The sequence below is a fragment of the Neophocaena asiaeorientalis genome, unplaced genomic scaffold, assembly GCF_003031525.2.
Source record: "Neophocaena asiaeorientalis asiaeorientalis breed wild unplaced genomic scaffold, Neophocaena_asiaeorientalis_V1.1 scaffold40, whole genome shotgun sequence".
In the NCBI taxonomy this organism is placed as follows: Eukaryota; Metazoa; Chordata; class Mammalia; order Artiodactyla; family Phocoenidae; genus Neophocaena; species Neophocaena asiaeorientalis.
Window position 1 is genome coordinate 2,987,984 of NW_020185335.1, and position 11,911 is coordinate 2,999,894.

Here is an 11,911-nt window from a genome sequence, read left to right on the forward strand (position 1 = left end):
AGAAAAAAGATTGAGGTAGGTTTGGAAATTGGGGGAAGCTAAGAGAAGACATGGAAAAACGTGCTAAGAGAAGACATGGAAAAATATTTAAAATGTGTGCGCTTTGCCCTAAACAGTTGGGAGATAAGGGCCCCAACCAGAGAGTGAGACTGGAATGAGAAGGTGCCCCAGGGGGTGAGCGCTCCAGGAAACCCACACACACGCGGCCCCTTTTTCCCAAGTCAGGAAAACCACACGCCCACGTGGCTCCTGGTGTTCTCTCTTCTCCCGCCTGTGCGCAGCGGCTCGACCGCAGCTCCAGCTTGCGGAGCCCGGGCACGAAGCCAAGCTAGCCTCAGGTCAAGGCTCTTTGCGAGCGCAAATGGAAATGGTACCCGGGGCGCGGTTCTCGGGTCGGAGGCTTCCTCTCTAGTCCCGCTCAGCTGCAGCTGAACACAGCCGTGTCTGACAGGCATCCTCGGCTACTTTGCGTCTCCCTTGAGATCCAGGTATTCAACCCGGGTCCGGGGCATCGCAGACCCCGAATCCTATTTCCACCATCGCGAGCCCGGCCTTCTGGGAGCGGAGATCTCCCATCCCCCTCTCCCCTCTTGCTCGGTAGAATCCCTGAGCCTTGGCGAAACTACAAAGCCCAGAAGCCCTAAGGCTCACGCGCTATCTTCTGGGAGTAGTAGTTCTGGATGCCGGACACTCCTAGCGGCCTGGCGCAGGCTGGACTCCATATCCCAGCATGCCCAGGGGCGTGCAGGAGGAGGTGGGAGGGGACAGACCAGGAGGATGTGAATGGGGAGGGGGCAGTTGCCCCCCTGCCCCCACCCTTCCCTTCCAGCCGGGCAGGGGTGGGGGGAGGGGCCGGGCTGAGGCGGCGGCGGCGGCGGCGGCGGCTCGGCTGCTCGCTTGGTGAGGGCACGGCGGGCAAGGGCGGGACTGGCCCGCTGCGGGAGGACTGGGGAGCCGCGGAGATAACGGGTCCAGACGCTGGCGGCGGCGGCGGCTTTCTCTGCACTGGCGGAGGCGGCAGCAGGAGCGGCGAGTATGGCCCGCGCGGCGCTCAGCGCTGACTGAGGTGCGCGGGCGGGATGAGGGCGGGCGGGATGTGGGGCGCCCCGGGCCCCTCTCTGCCCCGAACCCGCTCTGCGCGGGCAGCTAGCTCTGCCAACGGCCCACACCCGCCCGGTCCACCCCGGCAACTTCCCCTGGGTCGGGGCGCTGGGCTCCCCCGTGGGGGCGGGGGTCCGCTTACATTGGCCTCAATCCCCTTTCCCCGCCTTCTGCTTCTGCACCTCCAGCCGCTCCCACGCGTGGCTGTTCCACTCCTTGGTGGCAGCCTCCAGCCCCAGCCCCAGCCCTGGGAAGCGCTCCGTGCCCCAGTCCCGACTTCAGTCCACTGCCTAGCTCGCGCCGCCAACCCCTGCGCGTGCTCCTGGCCTGTGCACTACTGAGAGACCCCTGCCCCGCTTCTGTTGGCCGAAGGATGCCTCTGCACCATCAGCATTTCTCTCCTCTTTCCCCTACCTGGCACTGCCCCCAAGCCACCCACAGTGGCCCAGTTCTCTCTGATGAGACCTAACTGCTTGACCTCCTTCCCACTTTGGAGAAACTGAGGCTTGGTATAAACCAGGAACTTGGCCAAGTCCATGCCCCAGTCCTGTGGGGCTGGTCTGAGCCCATGTCTTGGCATGGAAGAGTCATTTCCTCCCTCCAGTCGTTCCTAGGTGACGGAACCAAACTTTCCAGCTCCCTGCTGCAGCTCTGGGCTGAGCTCACTTTAGTCTCCCCTTTGGCTTTCTCCCACTTCTGTTTCCCCCTCCTCCTTCCTGTATTTCACTTCTGGCCTACTCTGCCTGTAGGGTCACCCACCTATTGCTCGTTTACTCAAGTTAGCCTTTTGATTTTTATTTCTTGCCAACTGCATCCATCTCCCATTTATAAAGCACTGCAGAACAGAGTCTAAGGTGGTGTTGGGGGGAAAGGGGAGAGAGAGGGGCTTGGTGGTGGAAAGGGAGTGGCAGCCTCTTTCAACCAAAGCTGCCGAGGGAGGTTCAGGACACTCTGGGGTCCCTGGGTGAGTCAATCCTAGCCAGTAACGCACACTCCCATCTTGTCTTTGGGACAGTTGTCTGGAAGCTGGTTGGTCATCCCTTCCTCTTATTAGGCCTGATGGACTCCAGTGTCCCCCTGAGATGGAGGGAACCTCCTACATTGGTGGAGATGGCCGTGTAAGAGGAGTCTGGGAGACCACACCCCTCAGCCTCATCTTGCTTCTGCTGCTAACTTTGGAGGGGCTTGCCGGTTCAGGGAAGGATGCCTGATAGGTGCCCTGAGCTCTTTGTGGAGGAAGATGCAGTGACTGTAGGTGGTGATCTCAAGTTTAGTCGTGGTGTTCAGGATTTGAAAGAAAGAGGAAGCCAGGGCTCAGAGAGGTGGCACAGACTTGCGTGTATAATTCAGTATTTTGTCTTCCTTCGGCACTTTTGCCTATGGGTCACCCCTTCCTAGCCCAGTCTTCAGTTTCCCAGTGGGGAGTTGGGGGAGGGAGGGAAATCTATGAGCCATCAGGAAGGCAGGCTCTGGGAGTTCCGCTGAGATCCTGAATGAGCAGTCTTGATCTGAACCAGATGGTTCTCTGCTTCAGCACCCCTCTCTCATGCCTCCCCCTTGGCTGTGAATAGGACGCCTTTAACCTTGTAACTTGAGAATGGAGGAAGGGAGGCCAGGGGGCCAACTGTCTGTGTGCGTGTTTATGTCTGCATCTGCACTCACGTGCGAGCTTGCCAGGGACCTGAGGGAGTGACCCTGCATGGGAATGCGGTGTTGTGATGTGCTGTGGCATGCTCACAGCTCTCTAGGAACTTTCTGAGCCCAAACCCTAGGTAGTGCCAATTTCCAAGTTGCTAAGAACCACTAGGTGTGGCCTCGTGGGCTATTTCCCCATGAGCCAAACCTCTGGACCTGAAACATGCCTCAGGGTGAGGATCACTCTTCTTCAAAAAACTAACTGCAATTTTGAGGAGTCCGAAATAGAAGCATGGGGGGACCGGTTTCCCAGAACTGGAGTTATCTTTTTCCTCCGGTCATGGCAAGAGAAGATCTGAGGGGTGGAGTCTGGCAAGAGGGATGGGAAGCTGATTCCGTTGCTTTGTTCTATACCCCATCCTGCCTTGTGTATTTGTGTACTTGATTTTGACCACCATTAAACTATGGAAGTTCTTCAGACATGTCCTCATTTATGAAATATCACCACCGGCTTGGTCCTTGGCACATAGTAGGTGTTCAGTAATTTGAGTTAAAGTGGAGAGTCTTGCAGTTAAAGGGCAGGATCTCTCATACTTGATTAGACATCAGAATCCCCCTGGAGAGCTGTTTAAAGCACAGCTGGCTGGGCCCCACTCCCAGAGTTTTCTGGTTCAGGCAGTCTGGGTGGGGGCTAGGATTTGATTTGATTTCTGCCCAGTTTCTTGGCCTAACACTTGAGAACCACTGGTTTGGGGCCATGACGGTTGCTTGGGTGATTCATCCAGGCAGATGTAAAGTCTTGTTTTTTTTCTTTTTTTAAATTTATTTATTTATTTATTTGGCTGCGTTGGGTCTTCGTTGCTGCATGCGGGCTTTCTCTAGTTGAGGCGAGCAGGGGCAACTCTTCGTTGCAGTGCGCGGGCTTCTCTTGTTGCAGAGCACGGGGTCTAGGCGCGCCGGCTTCAGTAGTTGTGGCGCACGGGCTTCAGTAGTTGTGGCTCGCAGGGTCTAGAGCGCAGGCTCAGTAGTTGTGGTGCACGGGCTTAGTTGCCCCGCGGCATGTGGGATCTTCCCGGACCAGGGCTTGCACGCGTGTCCCTTGCACTGGCAGGCGGGTTCTTAACCACTGTGCCACGAGGGAAGTCCCCAGATGTAAAGTCTTAAGAGAAATTTCCTCCTACCTTGCTTCCCCACTCAGGCTTGTCCTGGCAGCTGCCCTGGATTAGCCTTTTCCTTCCATTCTCATGCTGCCCAGTGTTGGCTAGGTTGATGGTAGGGGTGACTTGTGGGGCCTGAGCTCCCAGTCCCCCTGTAACTACATAGCAGACACTGCCCTATGGCTATTTGAAAGAAGGCCCCACAAAAGCAGGACGTTTAGGCCCCAGGGCTTTGGAAAAGAGGTGGCTGCGTGGACATGGAGTAGCAGACGCCAAACCGGGCACCCATCTGCCCTGTCCCTCAGAACGAGCGGGCTGGGGTGCTGGCCATGCTGCACACTTGACAGGATGCCTGGGAATCTCTGAAATTTAGAAAAACAGGAGGAACCCCTTGCATTGTGCTTTTACTTTGCCAAGCATTTTCCACCTGTTGTTCTTTAGGAGGTTGATAAGGCAGATGTAGACGCAGGTGGGGTTACTGAGAAACAGAGAGATGCACTGTGGGTCACACAGCAGGCCCAGGGCTCCTGATTCCAACCCTCTGATGGAGCATCTGCTAAACCAGTCGCTATGAATAGCTGGAATAACGACTGCTGTTCCCTGAGTGCTTATTCCTCACCAGTCACCGGGTTAGATGCCCTCACATGTCAGCTTGTTATATCCTCACAGCAGTGTTGTGGAGTCGGCATTATTGTCACTCTTTCATAGATGAAGCACTGAGCCTTGCGGAACTTATGAGACTTGCCCAAGCTCAGACAGCTGGTAAGTGGAGGATACGGAAGTCAGACTCAGGCCTTACTGACAGCACACCCTGGTGCTTTCTGTCACTCACTGCCTGTCTTGCCCGGAAAACCTGTAATTGTCGTCCGGGTTGTCTGCCCCCAGAGCCTGGTGAATTTTACTGAGCCTGGAACTATGCCGGGTGTTGTGGAGGAGAGAATGACCAAGTCACTGTCCGCTGGGAGAAGGATAAGACAAGTACACTAGTGTCCACAGTGGAAGGCAGAAGGGGCAGCCAGTGGCTTGTGGGTTTAAAGGAGGCGGAAGTCATCCACGTAGAGGGTTCAGAAGAGGCCTTTGGGTTGGGCCCTGAAGGGGCAGGTAGAGTTGCAGCAGTGCCTACAGGCTGGAGAGTGTGCAGGCCAACAGGTGCAGAGAGAGGCCATCATGGCACTTATAGGGAGTTTTCCCTTTTGGTTGGAGCATAGGAGAGGTATTTCAAAAAGCAGTGAGAAGATCCTGTTTGGTTACAAGCAACAGCTTGGCTGATTTTAGCAGGAAAGGACTTCATTGGAGGGCTATGGGAACTCCTAGAATCTGAGGGATGACTCAGGACCCAAGTCCCCTCCAAGGTCTTGGAGTGGGTAAGGCAGGAGCCAAAGTCCAGCCTCTTCAGGGTACCTCTGTCGCCAGGATAAATCTGTTCCAGCTGTGCTCTGTAATTTTGTCACCACAGCTTGGGAGTCATATCCCAGGGAGGATATGTCTCTTTGGCCCAGGCTGGGTCATGCTTCTTCCCTGGCCAGGGAAGGGCTGGTGGCATGGTAGGCAGTCCCCCCAGACTGTATCCAAAAGCTGAAGTCCCCAAAAGAAGTGGCAGTGGACACTTCAAGAGATCAGTCCAGCAAGGTGCTCAATGAGCACTCGAATCGGCAGACGGCAAAGGGAGGGCTTGGTTCTGAAAGGTTTCTGAGCAGGCAGAGGGCAGGCTGGCAGCAGGGTATAGCTGGGTCATAAGGGGACAAGAAAAGAAGGGAGGGAGGAAACGGAAAACTAGATAGGGTGCAGGTGAGATGTAATGAAGGCTGGAACTTGGCAGTAGAAATGGAAAAGAAGGGACTGATTCTAGAATTGTGAAAGTAGATATTTTCTGGAACAGACACTTGATTGGCTAGGGTTTGACACTTCATTGTTTGGGTGATGAGGTTGGTTCCTTTAGCTGAAGTGGGGCAGTCAGGAGGAGAAAGAGTTTGCAGGAGATGATGTGCCTTTGCTTTGGAGGAGCTGCACGCAGGATGCTCACAGCACACACGAAACCCTGGTGAGCTCGTTACTCCTGGCTCCATGCTGCCTGAGGTTTGGGGCCTCAGCCCTGAGGAGGTGAGGCCCCAAAGCTTCAGGGGCCCAGTACATCCTGAAAGCAGCTGGGGCTTTGTTGTCCACGCTCAACATGCCTACATCTCTTCTGTCTCCGCACTTCCACCTGCGTGGCCTTCTTCCTCCTCCTTCCCCTTCCCCACTCTCAGTTCCCATGCCCCAAATTCCCCCACCACGTGTTCCCAATACCTGAGCCCTTACCAACTAAAGGACCTGGCCCAGCTCTCTGGGGACTTAGGTTTTAGATTTTCCTCCCTCTGTGCTCAGAATGGTTGTTAACAAGTCCTCACTAACTATTAGGGCAAACATCTCCAAATGACATTTTGCAGGGAGAGGGTCTGAACTTTGCCTGCCTGGGGACAACAGGCTTTTCCTCCAGTTAGGCCGGGCTCACCAGGGACGCCTGTGTGTTTCCTTAAGCAGCCATTCTAGAGCACTTCTTGGTGCTTATTCATAAATCATTATACAGCATATTGTCAATCACGCTTTCATGTTGCCATTGCAGATCTCTCCTAAGGCCCCAGGACATAAGCTGGGCTTTGGGCCACCCCAACTTTCTAGCTGAGAACTGGGCAAGTTTCCTCCTACAGGAACGGGAGGGAGGGGACAGGGTCCTCTCTGGGGTGGGGCAGGAGCGGCAGTACTGAAGAGTACTTATCTCCACAGATTCTCAGAGAGAAGGTCATCTTCCTGGGTGAAGAGGACTGTTCCCCTCAGTTAGAGCTGTTAGCATTCAAATATATGTGATATTTTGTCACCTATGAATGCAGTGCATTCCACCATGGACAGGAAGGTGAACCAGGGGCAAGAGAAATCTAGAGAAAAATGTAACTTTTCTTTATTTTGATGTCCGTGCTAAATTTGTATTTGTGAAATAATAACATTTGTATTTGTGAATAGTAATAACATTAAAATGAAACAAACAGTTCTGCTATCAGTTGTTGAAAAACATCCTCAAATGGCTTCTTCCTTCAAGGGGATGTGACTCTGCAAATGAGGAAGTCCAGAGAGGGAAAGAGGTTGACTGACATCACCCCACCGGCTGCTGACGTGGGAGGGGAGCCGGCAGCGCAGGGATCTCCTCCCTGGAGGGGCATTGTTCTCTGTCCTGTAGGCCTCTGTTTCTCATCTCTTGCTAGTTTATCACCTTTGCCCATTAGCATCCTTTTTCCTTTTTTCTCCTTCTCTTCCTCTCTAGGATCAGGGAGGGAAACATACCGGAGGGACACAGAAAGCAGCCCTGCTTCTGTGCAGTCGGGGCATGAGGCCCATCCTGTGCTCGAGGGAGGGCAGGAGACCCTGAGGTGTTGGGGCATGACCCAGGGACCCCAGAGAGCAGCCCTCACCCTTTCTCTCCACCCTTCCGCTGTAAAGTCCTAGCACAGCAGGCAGGCAACAGCCTCCCAGCTTGAGCAGGTCTGAAGCCTTCTGAGGAAGAAAATCAGCAACAAATGCGAATAGCTAATTGGTCTAGAGGGAACCGTTCTGGTGAGGAAGAATCAACAAGTTGTTAGTGTGGCTGCAGGGAATTCAGAGGGGCTGGAGTGGGTAGTGAGAGGGGAGGTTGAGAGGTGGATTGTAGGAGGAGGTACAAGTGAGGGAACTGAGGGCGCGAGTGGGGATTGCCCCTCCCCACTCATGTCACCTCCCACAGCTCCACCCTGCTTCACTCCCACTCCTTCCTTCCTTTTTTTTTTAAATCGAAATGTAATTGACATATAACCTTATGTCAGTTTCCAGTATACAACATAACGATTCCATATTTGTATACACTGAAATGTCTACAAATTAGTTAACATCTGTCACCATGCAGAGTTACCACCTCCTTCCTTCCTGGTGGGGAGGGTCCCTTTGGGTTTGCAAGGGACTCTCCCCTGACCTGTCAGTGGAGTGCTCTGCAACCCTCATTCTCTCCCAAGTTCAGTTGAAAACAAAATACCTCATTTGATACTGATGGTAAACTGGAACCAGAGTCAGGAGGAAACAAAAGTCTCTGGCCCGGTGCTGAGTCCTCTGGCCGAGCAAGTGGAACAGACAGCAGCCGGCGGGACTGAGGCTGTGCGGGAAGGCAGGGGAGGGCCGAGAGCCCCTGAGCTCCCAGTTCCTGTCTCTTGGGTTTTCTAGGGAACCATCTGAGTCCGAGGCGGCCACAAGGGAGTTTCCAGGGTTTGGCCTTCTCTCTGTTCCATCCTGTCCCAGAGGGCTTTGTATTTCCCTGAACCCACACCTCTGTAGCTTCTGGCTGATCCCTGGGGCCTCCAGCATGGCTCAGGAGGAGACCCCAGGTACCACGGGTAGAGGGAGATGGGAAAGCCCGAAGGGGGTTTGGAGAGGCATGGGAACCCCGTTCAGGCTCTTCCAGTGTAGGGGAGCCAGTGTTGGCACTTCCTTAGAGAGGAAGATGCTATGCAATGGGAGCAGGGTAAGCAGCTTATGTCAGGGAGGTCCAGCCCAAGGCCGCAGTGGCAGCTGATGAATGAAGGGATTTCCTCAGTGCCTGAAAAGCAATTCACGCTGGACCCTAAAGCAGCAGTGGATGAATGTGAGTTCAGATCTCTCAAGTGGCATTTCCTGTGATTAACACAGAAGATACTTCACCCCTCTTTACACCTGGTTGGGCTATTTCACAAGGTGTCTTCTTCCACCTATGCTGCCCACCCACTATCCCAGCAGTTCCTGCCCATCCTGGATCTGTGGGCCTACCCTGCCATTCATCCTGTGCAAAACAGGAAGAGGAGCCAGCAGACCATCTGTTGTCTGCCACTGTGGCCAGGGTGGGGCCTGGCCTGAATGAGAGCCTCAGGGCAGGGCTATTTGGCTCTTCCAGAGAGGAAGCAGTTTGTTTGGTCAGGGGGCCCCCGGTGATTTTCATAGTCCAGGGCCCAGTCTGGCTGGGTGTATACAGGATTCTCACTGTCTTACTTACCTGCAGGGATTTGGTGCTGTGTGACCCAGGGCAAGTCTCTGCCTCTCTCTGGGCCCCAGAGTCCTCATCTGTAAATAAAGAATTTAAAGACCTGTTCAGGGATTTGCTCTCAAATCGTCTGGTAGACCTGACAGAGGAATGCCATATCCTGAGTGAGGAGATGGTGCTGAGGCCCAGGATACCGCCATGCAGTCCAGACGTCCATGGGAATCGGTTTGACCTTTCTGCTAACCCGCTTGGATGTACTGAACAGCAGCCAGCCTGCTCCGGCATCTCTCTGGAGAACCTGGGCTCCTGCAGCCAAGGGAGCTGTCCCCGTGCCTCTCGTTGTCCTCATCCCCACCTCCCTACCCTCGCTCTGCCTCTGTCCTGGGTTCAGGCAGAAAAACCCAACTGGTCTCTCATTGCATTCTTCCCTTCCTATACTGGCCTATACTGGTTAGCCTTTGGGGTGACTGTTTATAGGCTTCCTGTTTCTTTCTGCTCCCAGTCCCCTCACCTCCTTATACCCTAACTCTGCTCTAGCAAGATTTTTTCCCCAAAGCCAGCATGGGAGGTTGGATGACAGGCTGATCATGGGAGACGCCAGTTCGGTAGCACAGACTTCTGGCGGGTCTGCAAGGAGTTGAGAACATGCCTGGAAGGGGGCTGGGTAGAGTTTCTTAGTAGAGGAGAGAAGGAAGATGGTGAGGCAAAGGCCACACATAACATGATGCAAAGGCCTGAAATGAATGGGCAGGGACCACTGGCCCCGAGGAGACCAGTTTGAGCAGAGCATAACATTTCATTGCTCAAGAAGGAGAAGCAGGATGGAGAGGTCTGGCCAAGAGATGGGCCCCAAGAACCACCCTGGCAGGGGGGGAGGCCTGGGTTTTCCCAGGGCTGGGCTGGTTGTACACGATTGTGCTGGAAGTATGGGATGGGTTGTTAATGACTGTTTGTTCTCCACAGGCTGTGAGGCTGCCAAGGGTCAGTCTGATAAGAGGGAAGAGATAGGCTTCTTGAGTTTTATCCTCCCGACAGCTGCCTTCTCTCAGCCTGCGCCACAGATACTGACAGGCTATTGTGGCCCTGCTCTATATTCTCTCCTTTCTGATATACACAGCCCCTGGCTTCAGCCCAGCTGGGCTTCCCCTGCTTGGCCTCTAGCTCCGATTCCCATCTGTGGTTAGATGAAGTCTGTACTGGGGGAGGGTCAGTCCTGGCAAGACTGAGCTGTTGTGAGCCTGACCTGGGAGTGGGATGTACTCCAGGGTGCGGCCAGGGCTCTGGGCTGAGCAATGACTCCCAGACCTGCCTGGTCCATTTTGGTCTCAGGGTTAACCTGCCACTCAGCCAGCCAGACCTGGGACCATGGGGTCTTAACGGAGTCCCACCTTTGTCCCAGAGCTTTGGGAGGGCTGGGTGTTTTGCTGGGAGGAGTGGAAATGGGGATCTGATGGAACTTGCATTTGGAAAGATAACTTTGACCTTTCTCTGGAGAATGAATTAGAGGGGGGTCCGTTGAGTAGATCTGGGGCTTTAGCAGTTAAGGGGCTACTATTGGTGGAGGGTGACAGTTCTTTGGATAGAGTGATGGTGGCAGACGTGGAGGAAGGTAGAAAGCTGAGAGATTTAGGTGGTAAACAGGTGGACTTTATAAGAGGTTGGCTGCAGGAGGTTGAAGGAAGGGACATAGATGACTCCCAGGTTTCAGGGTTGGCTGGATGATGTCCCTTTCCAGACACTGGGAATACAGAAGGGAGTCCAGTTTGGGGGGCTTAGAGCGTGCGTGAGTTTGATTTGGAGCAGGGTGAGTCTGAGGTAATTTTGGGTGCCTCTAAGGTATGTCATCAAAGGGGCGGCTTCCAGAAATGAGTGGGATAGATGTGTCTGGAGTTCAGGGGAGTGTCTGACATCATTTGAAAAACCAGACATGACTCTTAACAGGTTGAGAAACCGGTTTGGAAAGGGTTCCTCCCAAAATCCATTGCCAGATAAGGAATGGAACCTAGGGTCCTGACTTCCTGTTGCGTTCCATGTCCAGGGTCATCTTTTCTTTCCCTGACCACTTCAGCTGGTTCAGGGCCCAGCCAGGGCCCTCCAGTCTTGCTTGTGGCGAGGGGACTCTGGCTATGGGCATTCCTGACCCCACCCAGGCCACCCAGAAAGGCCATGCATGTCAGTGGCTCTCTCACCATCTGTACATCTGGGCAGTGTCCGCGGCTGGAGAAGGGTGTGGGTCCTGGCCAGGAATGAGTCACTGATGGGAATCCCAGAATCACTTCTGTTCCTGTGGGCCCATGGGCCTCTGAGTTGGGTTGACCTATCAAGGACAGGGTTTTAGGGCCAGGTTCAGGGCAACCCTTCTGCACCAGATGGCAAGTGATACTGTAGTGGCTTTTTAAAATTCCTTTAAATGAAATGGAAAATGGTTGTACATGTGTGCAAGATTGTATCAGTTGGACTTCTTCAATTACAACAGCCAAGAATCCAACTCAAAGTGCTTTTATAAAAGGGAATCCGTTGACTCATACCTGAGGGAATGGCTGGCCACATACAGGGAAGATGAGGGACTCAAACAACTCCATCTCACCCCACCCTTCTCCATAGTGACAGCATTCTCAGTTCCCATGTGGTAGAAGGTGCCTGTCAGCAGTGCAGGCTGACTGTACCTGTCAGCAGTCCTGGGTTCACTTGGAATCAGGGTCCTTGCCCAACCTTGGATCAAGTACATGGCTGGCTGCATTTGGTGCTCTGATTGGCCAGGCACAGGGATGGAAATCTGGGGAGAGATGACTTCCCAAAGGAAAATGGGGTTGTCATGCATTCTAAAGACTTCGTGTATTGAGGCAGTAGGCAGAGCTAGGTGTGCATGTCAGAATCACCACTGTAGACAAACTTATAAGGATTTATTGCCATGTATTCATTTACCTTGTTAAAAACTGAATGCTAGGGCTTCCCTGGTGGCACAGTGGTTGAGAGTCCGCCTGCCGATGCAGGGGACAAGGGTTCG

At 53.8% G+C, this 11,911-nt stretch overlaps 1 pseudogene; it reads left to right on the forward strand.

Annotated features, from left to right (window-relative positions):
- Positions 1-850: 850 nt before the first annotated feature.
- Positions 851-11,911, forward strand: part of LOC112393407 (CMP-N-acetylneuraminate-beta-galactosamide-alpha-2,3-sialyltransferase 2 pseudogene) — a 33,782-nt pseudogene continuing 22,721 nt past the window's right edge.